Raw genomic sequence first — 12,753 nt, forward strand, 5'->3', positions numbered from 1 at the left:
TGTGCCGGTTTCTCCTTGGAGTTCGAGATATTACTATAAAATCACATCTATAAGCAAGCCTGCATATCAATGTAACTGGATGGCTGAACATGCCATATTTGTACACATGACAATGCCATCATAGCCTTTTGTTTATCTACTGTCCACAACCTTTTGTAAATTTCTGGGGCCGGAAACTAAAATAGATTTCTTTACAGGCCTTAAAATGATCTAATGAATGAATAATTTACCAACTAACTACCTATAGAAACATTTACACAACAAGAGACTTTGTAAATGGAAGTACGTCACAGTACAAGATCTGTTTCAAGATCTTTGTTTTTATTTTTTATTTTATAGAACCAAAGCCAGATTACAAACAACCACCTTTCCTTAAATGGTTGTCAAAGCATTAAAGTGGCAATCACAAGCCACTCTCTTGCACGCACATTCATTGCTTTTGTCCAAAGTAAATAGCTTCTTCAGTGAGCACGCCACTGCCACCAAAATGACATTTTCCTCTATAATTGCTTGATAAATTATGTCCAGACCACTTATTGTGCATATATTGTATTCTTTTTACCACACACAACTCACGCGGCAAGTGTGGAGGTTACGGGTTAAATATCTTCTTCGAAGACATCAACAGGTCATCAAGAACTGCACCACCCCCTCAACTCTGACGGAATGTGGTCCTGGGCTATCCATCATCAGTCCAGTAAAGGCCATGAGACAAACTCTCACGCCCCCCCTTCTGAGCAACTGGAACCTTGAATGAAATACAACGTGTTTTACAGTTTAAAAAAAAGGAAAGTCTTAAAGGAAACTGGTTGGATTACACAGCTTTTTCAGTGGGTAACAATCTCCATGTGTCTCTGAGTGCTCTCAGCGGAGATTGGTGGGAAATAGGATCCAGCAATGGCTTTCCACCACAGGAATGTCGGGGTTCCTAAAGAGAAGAAGTCAGAATTGATGGAGGGAGACAGAGATGAGGGGAAAGAACAAGACACTGAGGTTATCAGTTTCCTACTTATTTTTTGTCGGTGAAGAAATCAAGCCCTTAAACCAAGGCCTCATTTCCCTGATCTCGGCTTTCGTTGAGTCGGCCCGATCTTTAAATCTCTCCATCCATTCTGGTGAAACAGCGGACCGAGACGGCCTGATGATGAAAGGATTGAATGAACAAAAGGAGGGGAAGACTCTTGGGATCGGAAGATGAAAACAATACAGCTCAGCAAACGTTTGTCCAAATGAGAATATGTACACAATGTGGTTTGTGTGTAATCAGTTTCGTCTGAGCCCACTGGCAGCAGTCTGTTTCAATATCCTGCCCTGTGATGACTTTTATTCTTCTGAAACATCTCAGAGAGAGCTGTTAAAGGTTGAATTGCAGTCTCTGCTGTCTCCTTGGAGTTTCACGTAGTCATCAATCTAAGACAATTCAAGAGCGAAGTGTTCCTTTGAAGTGTTTCATTCAGTTAAATGTAAATTTATAACAGAGGAAATTTATCGCAGGCTACATGACTTACAAGAGATATTCGTTAAGAAATATTTGCTGCACAGCTCATTTAGCAAACACCCAATTTATCGTTATGTTTCAGATGCACAGCTGTTAAAGCTTCTTCAAAATCAATTTATTTGCATCTCTTTCCCTCCAGCACCTGCAAAATGCATGTACGTGCCTCTTCCACAGAGCACCGGGGTCATGTTTAATGAGACAAACACGGCCAGTGGCTTCTTGTTACTGCAGTTGTCCTCGGATAACTTCTGCCATGCTGAGAGTAAGCAGGGAAAGAAAGAGCGAGCAGAGACGCCAACGACTGCCATGGGAACAGCGTGGCTCACAAATCAGTGTGTATGTACTGTGAGCCAAGGAGAGAAGTAGCCCGCTGTGACACACAGCACCAGATTGCACTCGGTTTCTCCCACCTGTGGAACAGACTTGTGGAAGGGGACACTGCGTGGGGTGTTTCTGCTATGGATGGGGGGGGGGGCGGATTTCACACAATCTGGCCTTGATCACAGACATGACGTCATAATAAAGACAAGGGGGGACAGTGAGAGGGGAGGACCACAAAGGTTTATTGATCCTGTGGTCTACCTTGTTTGCCGAAGTATCTGGCAAAATGATCTGTTTGTGACGAACAAAATGTGTATCATCGAGTTTGGGCTTTCAACGTTGAAAATACTACGTTTATGACAGAAGTAATCAATACCGCTTTTTTTGACATTGTACAATTGGGTATTATCTTGAGATTTTTAGTGTCCTTCCCTGGTATATAAAAACAAATTTAATCAATAAGTGTATACAAATAAACACAAAGCTTTGAGTTGCTATAATGAATACATATTAGAATCTTCTGCATTTGTAGACTCCTTCACAGCAGGACACTAATATATAGAGCGAGTCATGTTGTTATCAGGCTTAAACAATACTTGTAATTCTCATCCAACTCAACAGTTTGAGATTTGATAGATCTTAAAGCTGCGGTAGATGATGCTGCTTTTTAGAAGCATTCGTTTTTGTTTTCATTATATCTGACAGCAATGTTTGTTTCATTGTAAATCTAAAGAAAATGAACTATGTGTATCTATAGGTTTGAATCCATGTGAAATCCTATGTGGGAACTGGATACTCATGTATGCATGCATAGGAAGAGCAGGGGGGAGGGGGGGGGGGGGCATGATGGGAATGGAGCGGCAAAACGGGACAGGTGGTGCAACACTGCCCCCAAGTGAGAAAGCCCAGATGGTCGGCGCCGATATTGAAGCCCAGCCTCTCATCTCTTTTTTCTCAGCAAAGAACCCTGGCATCCATCTTCCTTGTATGACACCTGCTGCGGGGATCCATAGCATCTTATGTAGCTTTCAGTCTACATCCCCTGACAAGCTTAAATCCGCATCGTTCAGACCTTTGACACACTGTGTGGGGGCCCCTCTGCCAGGAGATCTCATTTAAGTCTGCAAAATAAAATCAATTGAGATGCCAACAACGTGCCATGGTGAGAGTGGGGGAGGAGAAGACTACTCTGAAGACTGTTGTTCTACGTTAAGATTCACCTCTGGCAAAGAAGAGTAGATGGGTGTATTATTGGATGGAAGCTACAAGTACAAAAAGGCTGTGAAGAACTGTAATGTCAAACAGATCCTGCTGACCTTTCTCATGACATGTTTGCTGGCTTTTCTGAAAAGGTTATCCTTGAAAAATAGGAGCAGACCTTTCCAAACAGGCAGTAAACACAGAGGGGAAAGTGTGTTTGTAATAAATGTAGAGCTGATTACAGCACTGATAGGGACTCCACTCAGTGACACAGAAAGGCCATTACAGAAACTAAATCAAAAGGTGACTTACAACGGCACTCTAATGAATAGTAAAAGGCAACAAATGTGGGTACATTTCTATTCCCAAACAAGATCTGGAATGATTCACTAAGCATACAGATTGCAAACCACAAGGCTTGGATGGCAGAAACTTCCTCTGATTAAAACCCAAAGAATCATGAACATCTAAAGCATCAGAGAATGTAGACTGCAGCTATTAACTAGAGAAGTAATATCAGACAATTCCAAATAACTCCTCTATGAGGAGGTTAAAGATCCTTCCTAAAAGAAACAATTACAGAAAAATGTTTTCACAATGTTTTGATCTTCAAAAAGTCAGTTAATTGAGTGTACACAATTCTGCAAAGTGCAGGATTCATGAAAACATTCTAAACTCATGACCCACTCTTTACTACGTAGGCCTTAGTTGTCAGGGGCCAGTCATAAATGATTCACTTGCCGATGTAGATTTGTTTTCCATTCAAGGTGCTAAATGCAGATAAATCTTTGCAATAAGTCTCAAACCCACTACAAAATTACGTTTGCCCATTTTTTATGTGGTTGGATGTTGGATTCAATGACACACACTAATAATTGCAGCTTCCACTATCATCGAGCAAATTTCATTGTGACAGGACCTTTTCCCTTGTTCAGCATGACCACACTGAGATTGCTGACTGTGATTTAAATTCCGTCGGGTTTATTGAGAACAATGAATCAAGATCAAAGAGGTCTCTTCAGATTCACTTACTGCAGAAGAGAGAGGAGGCGAGTCTCTCTGGATCACAGAGGAAAATTGTTCTATGCACACTTCCAGCAAATCATTGTGAATTGAGTCACTGTGGCAACTAGAGAAGATAATCTTTAATGTGCTCTTTAATGAGAGGGAAAATGTTTGTCTCTGGTGATTGAAGCTCTCGCTGTGCAAATTATATCCAAATCAGTTCAGCTGCATGGGCTCTTCACTGATGAAAAGTGGCAGAGGGATAGCACTCAATTAACGCATTAAATTGACACAATCAGAACATGTAATGGGATTTAAGGCTTTGGCTACAAGCATAACTCAACAACTGTGAAAGGCTGAAAAGGTAATCATAAGCAAACCGAATGAACATCCTTCAGCAGCTTCCATGTCTGTGGAGCAACATGCACAGCTTCCACTGACAGTCCCAGCCCTCCCTGGGAGGTCTGGGGTTTGCTCTACTGTAGACTGTAGTCACTTGTACGTTACAAAACAACACTTTTATCCCCCATTCCAAAGGAACACCCACATGAAACGTTGCCTTACTAAACTGCAACAAGATGAATTCACTTCTAACTATTTGTCATTCATAAGAGACAGATTTACACCCATGGCATAGTCAGGATGATTTTCATTGGCTTTGGAAAGGTCGCTTGCTCCCTACTGTGCGGTGGGTATCATTTGAGCTTTTCATGTAATTCTCATGCCTACACGCACCAAGTACAGATGATCAGAGCGGCCCTTTAGATAGACACTTTGTTTACTTTACCAAACCACAGGTGCATTAAGTCCCACAGGAAAAATATATTTTGAAATTATACTGTAGCGAGGAAAGATGACTCAGACACTGAAAGTACAAATAAGACGGCACATCGGCAGCAACGTAAAGTGTTGCAGTCATTACAGCCAAGCCGGCCTCCGCTTAGATCTGAAAGCACATCTATTCTTGTTGTGCGGCACACGTACTTTGAGTGCCTGATTAGGAGGAAGATGGACTCCCTTTATAACAATCATTTCTCATATCCTGAATATCAAATTTTAAAAAAAATAAACGTAGTCCTAGTTTGTTGAACATCTGAGCATCAGTGGACTCTCTGTAGCTCACTGCACAGCACAAGTCAGCTGAAATGATGCGGTGTAACACACGGAAATTGTCCTCATTCCAAAACTCATGAATTCAATGGTGGTTTGATGATGTTTTCAAAGTAATCATGCTCTGGATGACTTACTATGTCAAATCTGAAGTTATCTTAACGTTTCTTGTTGAGGAAATTAAAAGGATGTAACCACTAACTAATTTATAACAAAATGCCATGTTCAAACTATTTTCCTTCATAAATTTGCAGAGAATGTCTTGAACCTCTTCAATTATACCAAAATCAATTATAATGTGTACAGCCTGAACAGATGTGTGTGCACACACACACACACACACACACACACACACACATTTTACTGTAACGACAAAAGCTACAGCAATTATGGAGCAACTTCACACGCCTAATTAAGGCTCTTCAACCGTTGTTCTGTCTCTTGTTTTCGTCTAAAATGCAAATTGCCCTAATCTGCCAAATTAAACACATTATCAAACAAAGCTGCGCAGATAAAAGTCAATTACTTTCAGTAACTAGAAGACCCTTTTGAGTCTGCGGTTCATTTTTAGTGTTTTATTGTAACCCAAGGGTTCTTCAGTGAGGTGGTGTGTGTGCTCCACAGCACCAGACAGAGCAAATTCATTTAAAGCACAGTAGTATATTCCTCTTTGGATCACAAACTAGGTAAAAACGGTAAACCACAATACAAAACAATGTCTAAAATAAATGTAGTCCCGGGAACTTTGCACAGCCGTAAAACCAAGAGGTGCACCTCTACTTTAAAAAGTTGTAATATGCTGTAAGTTAACCAGTTTAGAAGTCCCTCACCAAATTAAAAGCCCAAATATGATTTCTCATACAACCGTTCACAATACTTTGGTATAAAACCCACCTGCACTCCGTGTTACTCCAACTGCCGAATGCCTTTGTACCACACCAGGCTCTTTAAAGGGGCGCACCTGCAGACAATTATAAGACACTCCATTAGAAAGTGCCTTGTTAAAAACATAAGGTGAGCAACAAATAAAAACACATCTACAATACCACATCAACCACTCCAAAGCCCACACAGATAATTCAAACATGCAAACAATTCAAATCAGTAATATAAATGGAAGTAAAAGCATGCAGAATGACAAAATGACTGTATAATTACAACAAAGTTGCATCTAACGGTTACATTATCACCATCCATGAGTCAATTCTAATGGTGTTATCAAATGTAGTATGCGGTCTTTCACATTCCCATGGTTTCATAGGAGACAGGTGAGAGCCCTCTGTGACAATGCTGCATTAAATCTGCTCCTCCACGCCAGCAAAGATGATTAACAGCAATCTGTCAAGCGCAGTGTAATCTCAGTGTGAAATTAATGACTCACACCTCGCCCGCTTCCTCTTGGCCTGTCTGTCTTCATTTTATATGCACAATAAACCCACATGCATATCCTCAGATAGGGAAGCAAGTTCTTACTAGGTTAGTCTTTTGATTTAGTGTCAAATGATACAAACCATCCCCCAGTCCAATGCTGGGAGGGCATTCTCCCTCTGATCAGCTGTCCAGAGCAGGCTGAATGTAATGAAGTGCTGTAAAGTTCTCTTTTATTAGTGCAGAACATCACTGTACTGTTACACAGCATAAGAAGAGAGAGGCGAAGGGGAAGATCCACCCGTGTTAGATACACTCGAAAAACTTTAGTCGCTTGGTAAGCAACATTTAGCACAAGGAGCTTAAAGGTAATTGAATCAGTTCCACTATATGTAGTGAAGCTAGAGGACCCGTTTCCCAGATCGTCCCTGTAGCTCCAAGCTTGCAGGCCATGAGAATAGAGATGTGAGATCACTGTGACAAAGGAAAAACAATCTAGAAGTTCTATTTTTATTGTAACACCATAGGAGATGCTTTTCGGTTTTATAGCCTATTGATGTGTTTTCCCCTCAAAGCCATTGCATGAATGCAGAAACGCAAGCTGTTTCATTATTTCAATATACTGCAGCTATCTGTATGTATTGATTCTTCCTGCCATTGTTATTCAGTTCAATGGAGTTGTAAAGCTCCCAGAAAACTGTCTTTAGGTCATTAATGGCAAATTAAACAAACAATCTTTAAATTACAATGTTTTTGCTAACCTGCCATTAGGCTTACTTCGCACTGTGTGCCATTAGGTAGAAACAAAATTAATTTATAATTTCCTTCGTTTCCTGTTTGAGTCCGGCTGTGACAGCAGTGCCTGGAGCAGGGCATGAAAGGGTCATTTCTAGTTTGGACTAAGTGCTACAATGGCAAAAAATACAATTCCTTTCATAAAGCCTGAGTATATCAGGGCTTAAATGAATCTCATCACGCCAGCAGCTTTAGCCATCACTATTAATAATATCCACTTTTCATAAAGCTGCTGATTCCTTTTATTTACTCTGACGCGTGCTGGTGGTGGAAAGCATCACTGCTAATAAATTAAACCCAATAGAACTGTCACATCTCATTTTGACTCATGTGCCCACGATTGTGTTTATATTCCATGTGGTTGAAAAAACAAGAAGACGCTTTGACTGGCAAATTGCTGGAATAAATTAATTTGACTGCTGTCCCTCCCACCCTCCCTCCCTCCCTCCCTCTCCACGCTGCACGAGAAATCAAACACCTTCTCTCCGTTTCCTCTGGCAGGAGCTCAACATGGTGGGTCGATCCTGAGTGGAACACAGCTGTCAGACGTCAACAGACATCTTTCTTTGATATGCTGTGTGGTGTGTATGTGCGTGTGTGTGTGTGTGTGTGTGGAGGCTCTGTGCTGGATTACTTGCTTGTAATAAAAAGCAATCAGCTGCCAGGGGAAAATGATTCGGCAGAAGATGATGATGATGAGCTGAACAGTCAATGACAGATGTGAACCCTTCTGTCCGTCACTAAGCACATTCAGAAAAGTGGGATTATAGAGATAAGCTTAAATAGACTGTTGTGGTTTAAATGTTTACATTTTAGTTGAGAGTGTTAATATGCTAAGATTTCATATTTAGAAGATGGGAATATGCAAATATGCAAAAGTAATGGGTGACATTTACTTCCTGCATGAATACTTCAATTTCTCAGCCCAAAACGACACAACGGGGTGGAGCTAATTAAAATGGGAGTAACTCTGCCGGACACACCGCCTTATGCACATTGCATCCCCAAGCTTTCGTTTTATTACATACTAATTTCCCAGTTTTGATATTGGCATTACATTAGTTTTTATTTAGATTAGAAACATTTGCATTTACTTTAACTTCTAGTGAATACATTTACTCAAGGATTGATTTAGACCCCGGGATGCATCAATCAGACAATTACAGTTTATTGGATCCAAACATAAAACAGGTAGTATCCACATTTGTGTTAAGCACCATCATTAACAGGGACAGTCCGTGCCACAATAAAAAAAAATATGTTTCCTCTTACCTGCAGTGCTATTCATTAAATGTGGATATTTTGGGGATATTGGCTGCTCAGATGTCTGCCTTCCCTCAAACATGATTGTGGTGGCGGGTGTGGTTTCAGCCCGGCTGCAGGTGGGAGAGAGGGGGAGTGGCTCGGGGAACAGTGCCAGGTGAAAATAATAACAATCACCTGGGGATAATGACATGTGTGTGTGTGCTCTCCCCTTTATAGCAGTGAGGCAGGGGCGAGCGAGGGGGGGGAAGACCGACCGAGCGAGCGGCGTTCCTGCGAGCGGAAGTAAAATAAATATATTTAAACCGACCACCCTGTCATCGTGTGTCTGTGTCCGGAGCCCTACCGACCCACCCCTACAGTGGCACCCAACGTGGGGCATGGCGGATGAGGGACAGCAGGCGATGCCGGCCCAACCTGCGCTGGCACTGGGCCAGATGATTGGGGAGCTGGCGGCGATCCAGAGGGACCAGGCCGAGGCTAACCGGCAGTTCCTGGGTGCGCTCCAGGCCCAGGTGGGGAGGCAGGCCCAGGCGCTGGAGCTATTGGTGTCGCGGTCGGGACCCCCGCTACCACCACCGGGCCCGACGGCGATGGCGGGCCTGACCCTCCACCGGATGACGGCAGAGGACGACGCCCAGTCCTTCCTGGAGGCCTTCGAGGCGACGGCGGAGGCATGCTGCTGGCCGGAGGAAGAGTGGCCGGTCAGGCTGGTGCCCCTCCTGACCGGGGAGGCGCAGACGGCGGCCATGGGGCTCCCCCCGGCGGCTCGGAGAGACTATGCGGCCGTGCGGAAGGCCGTGGTCGACCGGCTGGGGCTGCTGCCCGAGGACCACCGGCGGCGATTCCGGGGGGCCAGGCAGGGGCCAGAGGATCGACCGTTCACCTACGGGCGGCGGCTCCGGGACGCCGCCGCCAGGTGGCTCCGGCCGACGGGGGTGGAGACAGCGGCAGAAGTCCTGGAGGCGGTGGTACTGGAGCAGTTCGTGGAGGGGCTCCCGGCCCGGACGGCGGCGTGGGTCCGGTACCACCGGCCACCGACGCTGGAGGCGGCCACCACCCTGGCCGAGGACCACCTGGCGGTGCACCGCAGCGGACGGGGCGGCCGGGAGGGAGCGCTGCCTGCGACGCAACCGGCAGCAGCGCCAGCCGGAGGGAGCCCGCAGCGGACCACGGAGCGGCCCACACCGGCCCCACGTCGGCCGCCGGCAGCTGTACACCGGGACCCCCCGACCGCAGCAAACCCCGGCACCCTTCCTGACCCAACGGGAGGTTCTCAAACGCCAGGGCAGGAGTGCTGGAAGTGCGGGCGGCTCGGCCACCTGCGGAGGGAGTGCCCGCTGATGGAGGTGGGGCAGGTGATCCGGGTCGCCGGCGCTCCATCACCCTCCCCCGGCCCGGGAGCGACGTACCGCGTTCCGGTAAGAATCCAGGGGGGTACACGCCAGGCGATGGTGGATTCGGGCTGCTCGCAGTCCATGATACATCAGAGCCTGGTTCGGCCAGGGGCATTGGTAGAAGCGTCGCGGGTGAAAATTAGGTGTGTGCACGGGGACATTCATGAGTATCCCATAGTGTCCGTAGAACTTAGGTTCAAGGGGAGAAAATATAGAATAAAGGTCGCGGTTAGCTCCCACCTGACGCACTCCGTAATTTTGGGGACGGATTGGGAGGGATTTAACACGCTAATGGGAGAGGCTGCGGGGGTGCGTTCACGACCGACAGGGACATGCGGTATTTGTGCTGTGCTCAGCGGTGACGCGAGGTCGTCCGACGCCGCCGGGGGAGGGGGGGAACCGGCGGAGCCTCCCGAGGAGACTCCGGCGGTTCCCGAGTTCCGCGCCATGGAAGATTTTCCACTCGAGCAGTCTCGTGACGATACTCTACGCTCAGCCTACGACCAGGTGATAAAAATTGATGGTCATTTGGTGCGCCCTGACGTAGCACTGTCGTACCCGCACTTCTCATTGATTAGGGACAGGTTGTACAGAGTGAGTCGTGACACTCGAACGGGGCAGGAAAACACCCAGTTGCTGGTGCCGAAAAGCCGCCGGGAAATGATTTTCCAGGCGGCTCATTATAATCCGATGGCGGGTCACATGGGATACGGGAAAACACTAGACCGGATAATGGCCCGATTTTATTGGCCAGGCATCCGGGCGGACGCGCGCCGCTGGTGTGCGTCCTGCCCGGAGTGTCAGCTAGTCAATTCACCAGCCATCCCGCGTGCCCCGCTGCGGCCTCTACCGCTGGTGGAGGTCCCGTTCGAGCGCATCGGCATGGATCTAATCGGGCCATTCTACCGGAGCGCACGCGGATACCGCTTTGTGTTAGTCCTCATGGATTATGCAACCCGGTATCCGGAGGCGGTGCCATTGCGCAATATCTCTGCAAAGAGCGTCGCGCAAGCACTGTTTCAGGTCATCTCCCGGGTTGGAATCCCGAAAGAGATTCTAACAGACCAGGGCACCTCGTTCATGTCGCGCACACTGGGAGAACTTTACGGGTTACTGGGCATTAAGTCCGTCCGCACCAGCGTTTATCATCCCCAGACTGACGGGTTGGTGGAGCGGATGAATAGGACGCTGAAGTCCATGATTCGTAAATTTATTAGCGACGATGAACGTAATTGGGATAAATGGCTTGACCCTCTGTTGTTTGCAGTCCGGGAGGTCCCCCAGGCCTCCACCGGGTTTTCCCCCTTTGAGCTTCTGTTTGGCAGATCACCAAGAGGGGTGCTGGATCTTATTAAAGAAAGCTGGGAGGAAGGTCCGAGCCCCGGGAAAAACGAGATCCAGTACGTCCTGGACCTACGAGCAAAGCTCCACACACTGGGTAGGATGTCACGAGAGAATTTGCTCCAGGCCCAGGAACGACAACAGCGGCTGTACAACAGAGGAGCCAAGCTGCGAGAATTCACACCGGGAGAAAAGGTACTTGTATTACTTCCTTCTTCCAACTCAAAACTCCTGGCTAAGTGGCAAGGGCCCTTCGAGGTCACACGCCGGGTGGGGGATGTTGATTATGAGGTGGTGCGGTCTGACAGGGGCGGGGCTACACAAATATACCACCTCAACCTCCTGAAACCCTGGAGGGAGGCGGAGTCTGTTTCTCTGATTTCCACAGTATCGGAAAGAGAGGACCTGGGGCCGGAGGTGCCAAAAGCGGCCAATCCCACCCCGCTCCCGTGTGAGGGTCATCTCTCTGAGGACCAGAGAGCAGACATTGCCCAGTTGCAGGAGCGGTTTGCTGATGTGTTCTCCCCCCGGCCAGGCCGCACCGACCTGATAGCGCACCGAATCGAGACACCCCCGGGGGTGACGGTGAGGTCACGACCCTACAGACTACCCGAACACAAAAGAAAAGTGGTTCGGGAGGAATTGGCGGCTATGTTGGAGATGGGGGTAATAGAAGAGTCCAACAGCGCCTGGTGCAGCCCCATCGTTCTGGTGGCCAAGAAGGATGGGACTGTGCGGTTCTGCGTGGACTACCGCAAGGTGAACGACGTGTCACGATTCGATGCTTACCCAATGCCCCGGGTCGACGAACTCCTGGACCGGCTGGGCACTGCACGTTTTTTTACGACCCTGGATTTAACTAAGGGCTACTGGCAGATTCCCCTGTCCCCAGAGTCCAGAGAGAAAACGGCTTTCTCCACTCCGTATGGTTTGTACCAATTTACCATGCTTCCCTTCGGATTGTTCGGTGCTCCGGCCACGTTCCAGCGCCTCATGGACAGGGTGCTGCGTCCGCACGCCGCATATGCAGCCGCCTACCTGGATGATGTCATTATCCACAGCACCACCTGGGCGGAGCATGTGCGGCGGGTGGACGCGGTGCTGGAGTCGTTGAGGCGGGCCGGGCTCACCGCCAACCCGGGGAAGTGTGCAGTTGGACGGAGGGAGGTACGGTATTTGGGGTACCACTTGGGGGGGGGGCAGGTGCGTCCCCAGGTGGACAAGACAGCGGCAATTGCAGCCTGCCCGCGCCCCAAGACGAAAAAGGAGGTGAGGCGGTTTTTGGGGCTGGCAGGTTACTACAGACGGTTCATCGCCGGGTTTGCGGACCTCACCAGCCCCTTGACCGACCTGACCCGGAAAGGTGCGTCAGATCCGGTCCAGTGGTCGGAGCAGTGTCAGCGGGCGTTTGAGAAGGTAAAACAGACTCTCTGTGGGGAGCCGCTCCTCCACACA

At 47.5% G+C, this 12,753-nt stretch overlaps 1 long non-coding RNA gene across 1 annotated transcript; it reads right to left on the reverse strand.

Annotated features, from left to right (window-relative positions):
* Positions 1–303: 303 nt before the first annotated feature.
* LOC119215675 (uncharacterized) lies at positions 304–6,101 on the reverse strand. The gene is made up of 3 exons (XR_005120055.2): positions 6,029–6,101; positions 1,010–1,138; positions 304–928 (listed from the first exon to the last, which is right to left on the reverse strand). It is a non-coding gene; the product is annotated as an uncharacterized LOC119215675 (long non-coding RNA).
* Between the last annotated feature and the right edge of the window lie 6,652 nt (positions 6,102–12,753).

The sequence above is a fragment of the Pungitius pungitius genome, chromosome 16, assembly GCF_949316345.1.
Source record: "Pungitius pungitius chromosome 16, fPunPun2.1, whole genome shotgun sequence".
NCBI lineage: Eukaryota > Metazoa > Chordata > Actinopteri > Perciformes > Gasterosteidae > Pungitius > Pungitius pungitius.